Here is a 16,289-nt window from a genome sequence, read left to right as displayed (position 1 = left end):
GAACCACTTAACCACTAGATTTAGAAAAGGGGAGGTCACTGGTGACTTTGACAAGGAAAGTATCAGTGGAATGGTAGATGTATAAATTAGACTGAATAGGGTTCAAATGAGGATTGGAGGCAAGAACTAATTAGAATGGAAACACTGAGTGTATTTTGCTCTGAAATGGAGCAGAGTGAAGGGGTACATAGTAGAGGGGGAGTGTAGTTATTAAAGGATTTTGTTTTGTTTTGTTTAAAAGATGAGAGAATGTTGTGAAAAGGCTTTTTTTTAAAACCTCTGCTTTTCTTTAAACAAGACAATTCTGCCACCTGTGTATGCTGAAGGAAATCACTGCCTAGAAGTAAAAACTTATGAAAGTGGTCCTATGACTATGTTGGGTGGGAATAACAAGCTTTGTGGGGGCTCAGAAGTGGTGGAAAATGCGTGGGCCGGCCAGAGCCAAGAGTAGGGCCAGGCCATTCCCTGTCAGAAGTGTCGCAGAGGACAGAGACTTGAGGCAGGCCTGAGGGTCAGTTGGAGAAGACTACTTCCCACTGCTTCAGGCCCTCAGGGGTTAGAGAAAAGATGCGGAAGAGGGAGCTGGACTGTGGAGGGGCTCTAGAGGAAAATGTACAGATAAGACAAGTAGGGACATGCAAGGAAGCTGTGCCTGGACTCTGAAGTGATGCCAGCCAATTTGGGTTTGTTTTCCTCCAGCTGTGATCAGTCATATGGGGACAGGCACAGCAGAGGTAGAGCTGGATGTGCGAAAAGAAGCACAGAACTCAGTGGTGTGTGAGGGGATGATTACAACAGCCCTGCGCTTTGGGGGCATTATTAGTAACTGATAGGGTTTTTCTCTCTGCAACATTTAAGCATAACCTAGATCAGGTCTGAATAAATACTACATCTGTTTACTATTTTTATCTTAAATATATAGATAACAAGTCTAGTATATAATTGAGGCTCCATTTTTACTGAATGAACAAATGAGAAGGCCTCAGAATGACACTAATCTATCATCCCACACCTCTTTCACTGGGAGACTGATGTGTGTAGGGATCCTGTTTGTCTATGGAATGGTCTTCAGTGGGGGAGGGCACAGAGGATCCTTCACCCACACTACTTTCTTCACCACAACAGGTGGGAAGGGCAAGTGCAAGGATAATCAGAAACCCAGTGAGTTGAACCCCTGGGTGGCGACCTCAAGCTAAGCAGTCCTAATAAGAAAATAACAGAGTCTAGACTTCGCCTGTGATGGGTAGTTTTATGTGTCACCTTGGCCAAGTGATGCTGCCCAGGTGTCTGGTCAAGTAAGCACAAGCCTATCTATTACTGTGAGGACATCTCCTGGACTTAAATAATCAGTCAGTTAATTGTATTTATGACTAATTACATCCATGATCGACTAAGGAGTGTCTCTCAACAAAAGACATTTAATCCAATCAGTTGAAGGCTTTTAAGGGAGAGGTGACTATTTCAACAGTCAGAAGAGGAAACTTTTGTCTCTACTTTAGCCAACAAGACTCTCCTGGGGAATTCATTGAAGACCTTCATCAGAGTGCCAACTTGTAGTCTGCCCTAAGCAGTCTGAACTCATGCATCCCCACAGTTGCATGAGACACTTTTATAAAATCTCATACTACGTACAGATACCACCTGATGGTTCTATTTCCCTAGAGAACTCTGACTAATACACTGCCTAAAGAGGAAAAGCCTCCAGGCTGCCCAGGCAATTCTCTTGAGAAAAGTTACTGGCATCAAAGATTTCTGGCTTTGCCTTATTTATTCATAGTCCCTAATCTTGACTTAAATGGGTTTTAGGATTGTGCAAATTTATAGAAGATTGTGCAAAGTTACAGTAGGAAGTGTTCGCTAGAACAGGAGAAGGGAATCTGTCAGATCCACGGGAGAGGAAAAGGGTAGGTAAAACTAGACAAAACCATGTTTTGGTATCAATTTTATCTTTCTAGAGAAGATAGCAAATGAAGTAGGACGTGTGTATCTCGGGTGCGTGTTTGCATGGATGTTCTGGGTGAAACAACAAAATTCTTTCTCTAAAATGTGACCCTTCAAAATGTGATCCTTGGCTCAAGTCTATCTATTTTAGTAACTGCTGAACACAGAGTCACCAGGTAAGGATAAGCAGAGCTTTTCCTTTCTCCAGTTCCTAAGTCTCCCTTCTGTTACTGGGGCTTTACCCCAGTAGTATTTCTCCTTCCTCTCCTACGTTTTCCAGAACCTATTGGCCCTACCTAGCTGGAGAAATGCTCTTGTTCCATATTTAGTTTAAACATTTTGTCCCTCTCCTCTTCAGTTGCCTTGTCCCTTTGTCTGTGTGCTAGATCTGGCAGGGGGGTGACTGAGAATGGCCAGTAGGAAGTATCCAGAACTGGCCAGGCAGCAAGTAAGTGGTGGCTGCCTCAGCACCATTTCCTCAGGGACAGTTCCAAATGTTAGGCTTTGAGCTGCAAAGTCACAGTGCTGGAGTTTTCTCTTTGACTCTTGGTACAATATGTCGCTGAAGTCAAGGGTTCTTAGAGTCCCTTTGCAGTTATGCCCAGAGACTCATCCTCACACCATAAAGTCCATGGCCACTTGCCCTTAACCCCCACTGTCTTCCTTGTGGACTCAGACACTCCTACAAGATTCCACAGGGCTCCAAGCACCTACTGGATATACAACAATAATGCAAGAACAGTGACTCCTAATAATCCACACACTGTGCCACAGAACCCTACAAATAGTTCCAAACATCTATAATGGATGTTACTTTAGAAATACTCCCAAAGATCCAGGAACTCATATTTCCCTTCATGGAGACCACATCCTAAACCCTGGCACCTCCATAACGTCAAAATGAAAGACAGATGTCTCCAATGACCACACAGTCCAATAAGCCCCCACAATCCTCTAAAATACCCCATACATTAGCCATCTCTATGCCACAAAATGCATGTGATATTCCCCACCACATACTATACTCAAAATGATCTGTGAGACTTTAAGAGTATAATTGCCCCATGGGGGCACAATTATCTTCACATCTCAGGAGACTCCACAAAAGTCACCATTTGGATGTCCTCAGCACCAAGGCACTAACTGCCAGGAGTTTGCTGCTGTTGACTTACCAATTAAACCCTCCCTGTGAAGTACATTCAGACAAAGGGAGTACCTGGCCCAGGGTCACTGCACCTTGCTCAGCAGCCAGCATCCAAAGCCTGGACAACACAGGTTATGAAATTCTGGCCGTTCATTCAATCTGGACCAACTTTAAAGGGTCACCCCAGCTCCAGAGCTCCAAGACTCTAGCTAGGGCTGAGAGTCTGGGTATCGTCCTGAGGGCAATGGGAACCCACTAGAGGATTTCAGGCTGAGAAGAACATGGTCAATGTCAAGTTGTTGTCTGATGAGAGAGAGAAAGATATCTTGTCTCTGAATCCGTCTCTTTCTTAAAGGCTTTCATCATTTCTGACAGATCCTATTTCACATTCTGATTGCAACAGGGTACCCTCTCTCAGAAAATTGTCACACAGAGACACATACCCAAATTTGGAAGTCATTTCAGGACTTGCGTTTGTTCAGCAATTTCCATTCTAGTGTATCACCTCCATGTTACAGGTGGGGCACACTGAGGTCCACAGGAGGTCTGAATAGAACTAGATGATAAGCAATTCTGAAATGAAGACATGGGTGGGGAAGTGGGCAGTTTTTCCTTCTCATACTTTCTTTAAATATTCCAGCCTGCCTTTCATAATCCTGGGCCAGAGAAGCTTCTCTTTAATGGGTTTAAAAACTCCCAAGCATTTGATTCCTCTTTTCCAGAAACAACAACATAATGAAAAGAAAAACAGTAAAATGTTAAAAATATGAAATTACAAAAACCAGTTAGTTTAATATTTAACAGCTTCTTTTCTTAAGTGATTTCTTTAGTGATCTATGAGCCAAGTTTCTAAGTAATAGTCCCCTCACTTCCCTTTTTTCTTTCTCTGCATATGTTAAAGGATGTGCTGGTTAATCTGGTATGTTGGTCCAACAGTGCCTATCTGTTTGTGATGAAGAAATTGCTCAGAGCTTATCTCTATAGCTGAGTCCATGACATATTTTCCAGGACCAACAACCACGCTTTCTCTAGCACTCTGTATTTTGTTCTCTCTGTACACGTCTCTCTCTTCTCCTTCTTTCCATTTGTTCTATACCTCTCAGTTATCTGCTCATCACTTTGCTCCCCTCTCTCTAGTCCTTTTCTTAAAGGCTGTTAGGCCTCGCTCTGTTGTGACTCCTCTGTTTCATTGGTTGTTCTTTCTCCCAAAACTTTCTGACTGTCCTCCAATTTCATTTGTTTTGCCTCATGCTTGTTCCCCCTGTGCTTACCTTGTTACATTCCCTTTTCCCTATTACAAGGTATTTTCTCCAACTCTGGCCCCCTCAGCTTGCTAAATTCCCTCTCTGCTTTGTATCTCCATAAGCTGTCACCTTTGCCTCCTCTTTCTGTCCCAGAACCATGTCTCTGTCTTCGATGGACGCATTTTTTTTTAAATTCTCCTAGGTCTCTGAGTTGAATGGGCCCTCTTTTTTTACTGTCCCACCCCTATGGTTGGTCAAGTTCCTCTTCCTATTTTGCTACCTTTAATCTCTCTGGAGATCTCTCTTTTTCTCTGGATTTCTACACTTTCTTTTCTACCTCTGCTTCTTTCTCTCCGAGTCACCTGCTCTATCCTCTATTTTGTCCTGTTCCTCCCTCATTTTTTTCTCCCTCAGCTTTTCTCGTTTTACTTACATCTCATTCTCTGCTCCTTCCCCCATCACAGTCCTTGCACAATCACACATATTCCTTACATTTAAGAACACTTTCAGTGGGGTGTATGGGATGTAAACCCACCTAGGCAGGCACCGTCAATGGGATGCGTCGCGTTCAAAACAAATACGGAAGGACACCTAACAGGTGCAGGTCACTCTCCCAGAGCGGCGGCCAGGGGCCTGCGAAGGGCAAGACCAGGAAATAGCGGGAACGCCAGAAAGGGTTGGGTCTCCAAAACCCCAGAGCCAGGGAGAGGACGCCGCGTCCCAGGGCAAGCAGCGGAGCGCAAGGCCGAGAGAACCCCAGAGATCCGAGGCCGGGGTTGGTGGTGCGAATCTACACCGCCAGCGAGGACCAGACTCAGGTCGCGGTGAACCCGGTCGCCAAAGAAAGGCTTTACGGAGAACAACGAAGCGGCTGGAGGTGTCTACCAGGACCTACCGCAGCAAGGCCGGAGCGGGGTCCGGCTCAGATCTTAAGCCGGGACTCCCCGGACCCGCGGCGGAGCGACCGGACTTGGAGCATCTCACCGCGACGCCGCGACTCACCGAGCGCAAGACGGCCGGGGACGGGCACTAGAACGTTCGGGCCGACCCCCAAACTCCGAGCGTGGAGGGTGGCAGTACGATGAGCCAGAAAGCTCGGGTTTTAATCAGAAAATAGGAAACTCACTCCCTCCAGTGTCTCCTCAGCTCCGCTCGATTCGCTTCCGGGTCTGCAGGAAACTGCGCATGCGCGGCGAGTTGACCGTTGCGGGGGCGTGGCTTAGGGTGCGGCGGGCGAGTCCGGAAAGCCTGCGGGAAGCGCGACGCGGCGGGGGCGGGGCTTGCATCGGGGCGGGGCCTGAAGAGCAGCAAGAGCAGCGGGGCAGAGCCTCGCCTCCCTCGCCCCGTCCCTAGGCTGGCCTGGACCCTTCCCTCCCTTTCTTAGGCCCGAAAGAACTGGATTGCGATTAGAACCATTCGACTTTCTTGGGATCCTAGGAGGAGGGGGTGCTTCCCGCCTATAAATTAATATTTCAAACAGTTTAAGGTAGAAAATTAGAGTTGTGTGGGCCACTTACACTGCAAGTTGAGATGGCGAACCCCGTGAGGAGGCAGGCACAACTCAGCCCTCTGGGCGCTTGACCTCGGGGGTTTTCCCCACGCCTCACCACCCAGGAACACAGCTTCAAACCTGCTCCTATAGTTGCAATTTCATTTTTTTTTTAATATTTAACTTGTTATGCTTGTCTACATGTCTTGAGATGATTTATAAATTCAGATACCTTTCAGACATACTGGATGTAAAGCAACACTTTGCTGAAGCCAGTAATTTCACAACATAGCATAAATTTTCTTTTAATTTAGTTATGTTTATTGTCAGTTACATGGAAAAATATTTTTTTAGTTTGAAAATTAAATCAGTGAGTAAAGGAAAGCATGTCCATCCCCTCTTCGGGTCAGTTCCATCCCCTCTTTGGGTCAGTTTTCATGGTGGGGAATTAGCTCTGATGGCCGGCTGGTAATGGATGAATAATGAATGCATTTTAGTCTAACTTGTCCACATGTTTTATTACAAGAAGACAAAAAAAAATAAAAAGGAAACTCCAAACAGTCCTTAGAAAAATTGCTTCATTAAAGAACTGATCATTTTTCAGGAGAAAATTAACCCTAAGTAAGGGTAAATGATGTAGGATGGAGGTTGGGGAAGGTCCCTCAGGGCCCTGAAACCGTGTCTAAGGTAGCCAGGGCTCACATCATTCCTTGGGAACAACCGACTTTCTCTTCTCAGGGTGCAGGTGACCATCAAGGGCCCGAGTGTCCCAACATTTATCTAGCTCTCACGCCGACAGCAGCAGTTTGCTCAAAGGAAACTGGAAGGAAGCAGTGAATGGCAATGGCTTAGGTTGGGGAATAAAGAACTGTGGGCTTGGAGAATCAAATGCCCCGGATGGGGAGGTGACGACATACGAAGTTTGAGAATATCGTGTTCCCAGTGTTGAAAACATGGGTCAAATATTTGCCCTTCTGTGTTTCTGCTAAGACCTCCAGGATGCTCATATCCAGAATTTGCTTCATGTGTTCGCATTTTCTTTCATGATGAAATTACATGTATTTTATGATGAGTATTTTAATGCTCTAATAATAATAATAATAATGCAATGTAATAAGGCAGTGTGGGAATGAAACAGAACAGAATTAGAAACTGAAAGTAGAAAGAGAAAGTGAAAATCTTCCTTCATTTCCTCACTCCCTTCCATTATAGTAAATAATCACTTGAGATAGGCACAGTCAAGAGTTTGAGTAAATATGTTTCAAAATTTTAAATTTCGAATAAAAATTCATCCTGCAAATAATTTTGCAAAATAGTTAAATAACATGGACAATAATAATGATGATGATAATAAACAAGATTCTAGCTTGTTTCATACTGGTTTCCAAGTACAGCAAAGCCCTTCGTCAGAGCCAGCTGTATTTTCTGGACCATGTAGCATGTTTCAGATGTAGGACACTACATATAGTAACCACACAAATTGTACTGCTCTTCTGTGCTGTTCTGGTTTGCTAGCTGCTGGAATGCAATATACCAGAGATGGAATGACTTTTAGCAAGGGGAATTTAATGAGTTGCTAGTTTACAGTTCTAAGGCCGAGAAAATGTCCCAATTAGAACAAGTCTATAGAAATGTCCAATCAAAGGCATCCAGGGAAAGATACCTTGGTTCAAGAAGGCCGATGAAGTTCAGGGTTTCTCTCTCAAGTGAGAAGGCACATGGCAAACACAGTCAGGGCTTCTCTCTTGGCTGGAGGGGCACATGGCGAGTACAGCATCATCTGCTAGCTTTCTCTCCTGGCTTTTGGTTTCCTGAAGCTCCCTGGGAGGTGTTTTCCTTCTTCATCTCCAAAGGTCGCTGGCTGGTGGACTCTCTGCTTCGTAGTGTTGCTCTCTCTTAATCTCTCATTCTCCAAAATGTTTCCTCTTTTATTGGACTTCAGAAACTAATCAAGACCCACTCAAATCGGTGGAGACATGTCATCCCCTAATCCAGTTTAACAACCATTCTTGACTAAATCACATCATCCAGGGAGATGATCTCATTACAGTTTCAAATATACAGTATGAATAGGGATTATTCTACCTTTAAGAAATGGGATTTATATCAAAACATGGCTTTTCTTAGGGGGCATACTTCCTTTCAAACCAGCACATTCCACCCTCTGGCCCCTAAAAAAGACGTGTTTTTCCCATATACAAAATACATTAATTTCATAACAATATCAGAAAACTTAAACCTTTCAGGAGCAATACAAATGAAGTACAAAATTAAAGACAGTATAAAATCTCATCAAATCAGTTACAGGCATGGTCTGTCCTAAGGCAAAATTCTCTTCATTTGTGCTGGACCTTTGAAAACTCATAACAAGTTATTTGCTGCCAACATACAAAGGAGGAACACTCATAGGATACATATACAGATTTCCATGAGGAGGAAGGAACACAGGGGGTCACCAGACCCATACAGTTTCGAAAACCTACAGGGCAAAGTCCATTAGATTTCAGTCTGAGAGTCACTTATCCTCAGGGCTTTAGAAAGTGGCAGTCCCACCCTTTCCAAATGCCTACGCCTGCCTCTCTCTGAATGCAATCTTGGGCGATACTGGGGAGCCCACCCTTCTCTAGGCTCCACCCTCTCCAAGCATTGGGGCCACACCCGGGCTCCCTGCCATCTCAGGGGCACACGCTCTACCCCTCCATATGGTGGCAGCCAGGCTCTCCCAAACCCCAAGGAGCTTGCTATGCCTTTTCCAAGGCCCGAGGCTGCACAACTCTTCCATTGCAACGAGAGGGGAGATTCATCCTTGTCCTTCAGGGTAAATTCACCCTCTCCATGTATATGGGTGGGTCCACTCTCCTGGCTGAGGTTTCTTGGCTTCAGACCTAGCTTCCATGGTTCTCACTCTGCAAACTCCAATTTTTTCCCTTTTGTCTCCTCCTTTGTCAAGATTGGCAGTGGTTCCATTTACACCAACAGTCTCTTCAAGCACTCCAGGACTTCTCCATCATTCTCTTCATGGTTCCTCCAAAATCTTCCCCTTGGCCATCCAAAACACCATTCCAACAATGCTGGCATTTGCAAACTGCAGCAGCAGCACCCCATTCTCCAGTATCAAAATCTGTTCTGGTTTGCTAACTGCCGGAATGCAACACACCAGAGACGGATTGGCTTTTAATAAAAGGGGATTTATTTTGTTAGTTCTTCAGAGGAAAGGCAGCTAACTTTCCACTGAGGTTCTTTCTTATGTGGGAAGGCACAGGGTGTTCTCTGCTGGCTTTCTCTCCAGGCCTTTGGGTTCCAACAACTTTCCCCGGGGTGACTTCTTTCTGCATCTCCAAAGGCCTGGGCTGAGCTGCAAGTGCTGAGATGAGGAATGCTGAGCTGCTGGAATACTGTATATAAATATTACATTGTATCTGTTGTTCCACCAATTGGTTTTCTTAAGAATACCAAGTAGAAGGTTGGGGGAAGGGTTATGGGAGGTTTGGGTTTTCTTTGTTCTTTGAGTAATGTAAAAGTTCTAAAAATGGTCATGATGATGAATGTACAATTATGTGATGATACTGTGAACCACTAATTGTATACTTTGGATGGAATGTGTGGTGTGCGGGTATATCTCAATAAAATTACATTAAAAATGTATACCCTCTGGAGAGGTTTCCTAATATTAGAGACAATGACTATACCATACGTTATTTAACAATTTCCTCATTTTAGGCTGTCATGTTTTATTGCTATGTGTTGGCTAAAATGTAAATAATTCTATGAAGATCCTTATACTTGGAGTTTTTAACAGTGAAGATTGTTTTCTGGGTCATTCTAAAAGTGGAATTGATGGCTCAGAGAGTGTCCTAGCTGTATCTTACTATGTAACGAATTACTCAAATCCTGAGCACCTTAAAGCCACAAGCTTCTATTATCACATAGTTTCTGATTTTCAGTAGCCATGAAGCAGCTTAGCTGGGTGACTCTGGCTCATTGACTCTCAAGAAGTGTAGTCATGCTGTTGCCTGGGCTTGCATTGAACCCAAGGGTTGATTTCAGATCTTCAGTGTTCTTCTAAGGCTATTTTCATGGTAAATATAAACCTCCTTATGAAGACTTTCTGAAATATGACTAAAAATTACTACATTACAGCTTAGGAAATAGAATTCTTATGGTATAAGAGACTGCAAAATTCTGGAGTCATCTTACTTCTGTTACCAACCCTCTTCCTAGTTAATTCCAGGAAAAGTTCAATCATTTGGGCTTCAATTTTGTACTCATACAAATTTCTATTTTCTTCAAATTATTGGAGGTTCTATTTTAGTGGATTTTTAGACTCCAAACTTCTCCATTGCACCATTTACTAAAACGAAAATTATAAAAGCACTCTGCATAATGTTTACTTTAGTGTTTCCTGTGTCTATGACATTATGAATTCTATGAAGGCAGAGACTTTATCTCACACTGTCACTGTTATGTGACTGCTTATTCTTGTGTTTAGACCTCTGCCAGGAGAAAATGAATAAATAACTGCAGATTGTGAAAAAAAAAAGGATGGGATTTACAGTTATCGAACCAGTTTAGGGCATACCTTCTGCAGCAACTAAAGTTGTAGCCTGGGTAGTCTTAAGTCCATGGATCCAAAGATGAGGGTTAAATGTTGGGAAATATGAATCAAATAGGGCAGGTATATTCAGAAGCCACCAAATGGCCTAATCAAAAAAAGCCAAGTAAAATGAATAGATGGAGATGAGGATGTAAAGAGATAGAAAGGTGCTCACCAGTACACCAATAAAGTGTAATTGCTCAAACTTCCAAGGACAGACTAAAATTGGTAATGCATGAGAATAATGGATCCAGCAATTCCATTCCACCCTCTCAGTTAATATTAACAAGGAGATAAACCAAAACATATTTGTGGCAGCATCTCTGGTGGAAAAGAAATATTGAAACAACATAAATGTCCAGCAATGGAGGAAGGAAAAAGATTAAAAGTTGAGTGCTCTTACAACAATAAAATTTTCATCCTTGGAAGATCAGCCAGCATAGCATAGTGCATTGTTTAGATGTACATATATCATATAAAACGAAAATACTAAGGACAAAAATACCAAATAAAATAGTTCATCAAATCATAGGAGTTTGAAGAGGGCTTAGATCAATCATGATTAGGTTTGGTTGATTAGATTAGCGTGGGTGTATGATCTGGGTGAGTCATCAGGCAGTATAAAACCCACAGGCGAAGGCAACTCCTACCCAGTCCATCTCTTCTTCACTCATCCTGGAAGGTCCACCATCTCCAGTGGAGTTTGATAATCATCCACATACCGGGAGGACCCGGAGGGAGGACAACAGGTTAGTTTGCGTTACTATTTTGGGTCTAGATTTATCTTTCATGAGAAAGGAGAGTAGGAGAAACTACACTGGGGTGGTTCTGAGTGTAGGGAAAAAGGTGAGTTAATTTTTCAATGGTGTATCTTAAGACAGAGTCTGAACTAATAAATATTTCAGAGATGGCCATTATTACAGGAAGGCCACAATTTCCAGGAAATGATCACTGAGTACCCTTATTTGTGTGGGGTGGTGAATGAGCAGTCATGTAGAGCTGATGCCTCAGACTGAGCGCTTTTAACAAGTAAGGTATTTATTCATTGAGCATTTGGTATTAGCTGGTGAAAATGGAGGCCTTGATGATAAAAAAGGAAATGAAATAGACAAGGACTTCAGCTGTGAAGCTCCTAGTCAAATGATGGGTAAGGAAACTACATACATTTGGTGCTTAAAAAACAGTGTTCTTTCACTTTTAAATTTTGTTATCTTAAGTTTAGGATAGGAAAGCATAATTTATTGAAGGTTTTCCAAAAATGTTGGCTACAGGACTAAAGGTAGCATGCCTTGATTCTTTTATCGTTTGTTTGTTTCTATGGCAATGTTGTCTTTTCTTTTCCTAACACTGTTTATTACATTTAATCTTATCTTTTACAATCTGTGGCTAATGTATTCTAGTGATGTTCTCAAAGAAATGATACATTTTTCTAGTACATTATGTTTATTTTTCCCTTTATATCCCATTTGCTTTTATTTCAACAGATCTCTCTATTGGTTGGACTATTATTTTTCTGTCTCGAGTTTCATAAGATGAGCACTTTCTATAAATTTAATTTCTTCTTTAACAATGTGGGTATTTAAACTAAGACTTTAACCATGACCCAGTTTTTGCTCCCTACTCTGCCGCTGATAGCTTCAGCCGGGCCGCGCGACCGGTACACTGGGTGGGTTTGGGGCGAGCTCGCAGGGAATTAACCTGGGTAAGCTGGAGCCGGCGCTTTCCCCAGCCGGCGGTCGCGAGAAAAGTCTTCACTGAGGCCAGATTCGGGTTAACGCTTTTATTGATACACACCGGGATGGGCCACCCGGAACCCGAGGAGTGAGACGTCTGGGGTCCGAAGACCCCGGGGCTCGGACGACCCAGAGCTCGGAAAGCGCAGGGCTTAAGTACATTCGGGGGAAGGGGTGGAGTTTCGGGCTCACACGTCAGGAGGTGACAGCCAATCACACAAGCTAGGAGGCAGTTGCTAAGCTTCAGGCAGGTGTAGAGCTAGAATTAGGGGTAGAGAAGGGAGGAGAAAAACAGGAAGGGTTGTGGGTTTGTGGTGAGCTACAGAAATGGGCGGTCTACAACAAGAGGGGGAAGGGGGGAACAGAGAGGGGGTTTACAGGTACGGAGGGCAGAGAGTGAATGTAGAGAGGGAGAGAAGGATTAAAAATTTTAAGCATGGCTAGGCTCCAGTCCCTGAGAAATATGCCACACTACTCCAAGTTTTGACATAAAGTGCTTTAACTTTTATTTACACAACAAATCATGATTTCCATTTGAGTCTCATTTTGGACCAAGGTGTGTCAATGAAAGTATTTCATTGGTTTAGAAACCATTAATTTTGCAAAGGAGCTAAATATTTTAGTTATATATAATTTTGTTAAATTATGGCAAAGGGGAATATAGGCTATAAAATAACCAGTTTTCTAATATATTGAATTGTGTTTGAGATCAGTCACGTGAGTTTTCCAAGTATTTTGTGATATGTTATATAGTATCTTTACTTAATGGATCTGCATTATATATATATATATATATATATATATATATATATATATATATATATATATATATATATTATGTTATGTTTAGTGACCCAACACTTTTTACTTCCTCGCCTTAAACCTCATTCAAATAAGTACCATTTAACTAGTAGAAGAATGTGTACATGTAGAAGGAAATAAGGGGTCCTAAATTAGATGGTGGGCACAAAAAGGAGGTGATGGCAGGCTGAATCCTGCAATTGGGAGATTCCAGGGATATGGTGAGTTTAGTGGTCTCTTTTCTCTACCCTGCACAGGGCTACAGAACACCTGGGAGTGCGAAAACCCTGATGGATCCCAACAGTCTTTCAATGGAAGAGGGGAAACGGTTCTTAAAGCAGGTTGGGATCCCACAAAGAGATGTAAGTAAGGGAGACTGGATTAAGTGAGACGTACACAAAATGAGGTGGGGTCCAAGTCTAGGGACACAGGTGAGGCAGTACTCCTCCTGCAACCAGGTGTGAGGAGTGTATGAGAACCTGTGAAAATGGGCTCTGAGCATTCAAAATCAACATGCACCAATCAGGGTAGACAGCCATATGCAACGGTTGTGGCCCCTCAATTCCAAACTGGGGACTGATAGTATTCACTTTCAACCTTTGGTGCCACTCTGAGGTCATCAGCACATACACAGGATGTGGAGGAATGAAAAACATTGCACTCTGATTAGTATTACACTAAAGAATCCATGAATTGCATTTATGTTCTGTTATTGTTAGGCCTCCGCCTGCGTGCAGAACTCTGATTGTACCTTGATTCTCTTTTCTATCAGATTGATTTGATGACAGAGAAATGGATAGTTCTTGCCTCTGTGGAGGTTTTGCTACAATTTCCTCTGCTGCCAGGAGAGGATCCAACAGCCCGTTGCATCCCAGAGGCAAAATGTCAGCCATCAGTGGCTTTCCCTCACACAATGTCAAAAAAATTTGGAGACCGAGAACAGGGGTAAGACAAATATTATGGGGGAATGCAAGTTACATCTGGATGGACGCGCTATGAGGCATACTTGTAGGGCTGTAGATTTTTCCTTATACATACCTGGAGTCTTCTGCCTTGTGTGTCCCTTACCATAATATAGGATTTTACTTGTGAGTTCCTAGGTGTGAACTAGAACATATGTACTTACTTGCACAGTCATCCTCAGATTCATCGTGTGCTGCTCTGCATGTGTCCATGTGAAAATTTGCATGTGGTTATGCAGATGGTGTGAGAAATTTCACAGGTGATCATTAGCTTGACTGTCAAATTTGCTAAGCCTTGTCAGAGGATTTGGCAGGTTTCCGCAGTAAGAAATTATTCTGTGAAATGAGTGGGTTCTGGAGCTCTGTGAAAAAAATCAATATTCCTGGGTGCCTTGTGTATTGACTTTGATAAACACTGGAAGATGCTTTACAATTCAGAGAGCATGGCTGGACATAGACACAGAGCGAAGGCTTCAGGTGCATTGAAATTCTCTGGGAGGAACAGCACAAACAGCCTTGACCATCACAAAATCTGCAGAATCAAGCATTCAATGCTGAAAATCCAAATGCACCATTTATAAATCCAGTGGTCTTCTCAAAGGTAATGTCATATACTGAGAGGAAGTAATGATGGTAGTGAATGACAAGTGACAGAATGGGCCATCATTTCAAGAGAAGACAAAATAATTGTGGCTGTGACTTTGTGGCCAGTGGGCATCTCTCCATCTCCACTTGGGGAAGTAAAGGAGATTTTAGTAAAGTACGAGGGGCTTTACTTTTAGGAAAGTATGAAGGACTTTAAGGTCTGGGACTACATGGAATTTTTATTTCTGTTACTCAGGAAACCAAAAAATCAATTCCTGAGGGAGTGTGACCAGAAGCCCAAGGACATGAGGCGCATGGCTGATTATCACATACACTCTCAACCCCACAGATCCACTAAAATCCAGAACCTACGGAAGCAGTGGAAGAAATCAGTGGGTCAGACAGTGTCACCACCAGAGGAGAATACAAGGGTAAGAAGAGGCTTGGACTTCTAAGCAATCAGTGAGACTGCATAGACCTCAGAGAGTGGGATTATTGAAAGTGGAAAATTCTTTCTCCATAACTCATTTGCCCTTGCAGGCCAAGGCTGGCTTGGCTTCTGCTCTCATATCTGGCTGATTGGCCCATTCAAAGTGTCTGAGGAGTAACTACATTCTCAATTTCATGTCATGCTCACCTTTGTTTGCCAAATTCTTAAATTTTCGTTCATCATAATCACCCTTAGACACATGCAACTCCTTTGTTCTCATATTCCTTTATAAAATGGGCTTTGGGCAGAACTATAATTCTTGAATTTCCTGTAAACTAATGGGGTATGCATCTGTGTCCCCTCCCCAAAACTGATATCCAACTCTAAAAATCTGTACTCATCCACCTTTGGAACCTGCCTATAGTTGGCAGTGGCTCACAGACTGCCCTCCTTCTCCACCCTCAGGTGAAGTGCAAGAACTGTGGAGCCTTTGGGCACTTGGCAAGCAGTAGCAAGTGTCCCATGAAGTCCTGGCGTGGGGCCCTCGCACCACAACTCTTCGCCTCAAGAAAGAAAAAGGAAAATTTGGAACCAAGGAAATCCCAGGAATTCTTGACATCTGAGCCTTTTAACAAGACTCACAGAGGGAAGGTACAAGTGCAAAGGTGAGGAATCATCAGGATCAAGGACTGTCCTTGGGCATTGAAACCTGAGGATTGTGTCTCCACTTTAACTCTTTGTAGAGGTATCTCAAGTGAAACAGACAAAAACTTAGTACTTTCCAGGGATCCACACTGAGAGCTCATTCAAGTTCTCAGATCACTAGGGTACTAAGGACAAGGAATAATTGTTGTGTTTCATATGCCTGAACAGAAGCAATAGAGTCTACATGAGCATGAGCATATACTAGAGAAGCTGTGAGGTTGGAGGACTATCTGGGAAATGGGACTGGTTCTGAGATGAGAGACGGAAAAGCCTTGGCAAAGTTCACGGGGAGTTCATTCCAAAATAAGGACTAGGGTGGACCCAGGGATGTTTTTGGTTTCTAGTCTCTGATGTGGGCAGGAAGGTCAGCTATATCCAGAGAGTTAACATGATTTACTTTGCAGGCAAGAAGAACAGGAGAGAAAAGACCTATACCAGAATTTTCCCAAGAGATACAGAGAGAGCAAGCAGACTAACTGGAAGGGATCAATGAAATCTTGTGACTTTCTGAGAGTGAGTCTCACCCCCTTACTCCTTTGCCTGTATCTCTTCAAGTTCCCAAATTTGCTTCCCTAGCCTGCCCCTCTTGTGTAAGATTATGTTAAAACTCAGATTAACCTCCATATTCCTGTTTTATTTGCATGCATTTCCTTTTCCAGTT

The 16,289-nt window shown here is 43.1% G+C and overlaps 1 protein-coding gene and 1 long non-coding RNA gene across 3 annotated transcripts in view; one reads left to right on the top strand and one right to left on the bottom strand.

Annotated features, from left to right (window-relative positions):
- The window catches only part of LOC143658705 (uncharacterized), a 75,724-nt gene extending 70,159 nt beyond the window's left edge, over positions 1-5,565 (bottom strand). Inside the window, exon 1 of one of the 2 annotated variants that reach the window (XR_013163294.1) lies at positions 5,456-5,565. The gene's annotated coding sequence lies outside the window, so the exon portion shown is untranslated. Of the gene's footprint in view, positions 1-5,224; positions 5,317-5,455 lie in introns of those variants that run through there. The other variant, XM_077130892.1, reaches the window with a different exon arrangement.
- LOC143658707 (uncharacterized) overlaps positions 1-13,856 on the top strand; it is a 72,239-nt gene extending 58,383 nt beyond the window's left edge. Inside the window, exons 2-3 of the long non-coding RNA XR_013163295.1 lie at positions 13,204-13,308; positions 13,719-13,856. This is a non-coding gene — a long non-coding RNA (uncharacterized LOC143658707). The remainder of the gene's footprint in view (positions 1-13,203; positions 13,309-13,718) is intronic.
- Positions 13,857-16,289: the final 2,433 nt, after the last annotated feature.

Source organism: Tamandua tetradactyla, chromosome 16 (assembly GCF_023851605.1).
Source record: "Tamandua tetradactyla isolate mTamTet1 chromosome 16, mTamTet1.pri, whole genome shotgun sequence".
In the NCBI taxonomy this organism is placed as follows: domain Eukaryota; kingdom Metazoa; phylum Chordata; class Mammalia; order Pilosa; family Myrmecophagidae; genus Tamandua; species Tamandua tetradactyla.
Note: the sequence above shows the minus strand (reverse complement) of the source record. Positions and strands in the feature narration are given on the sequence as shown.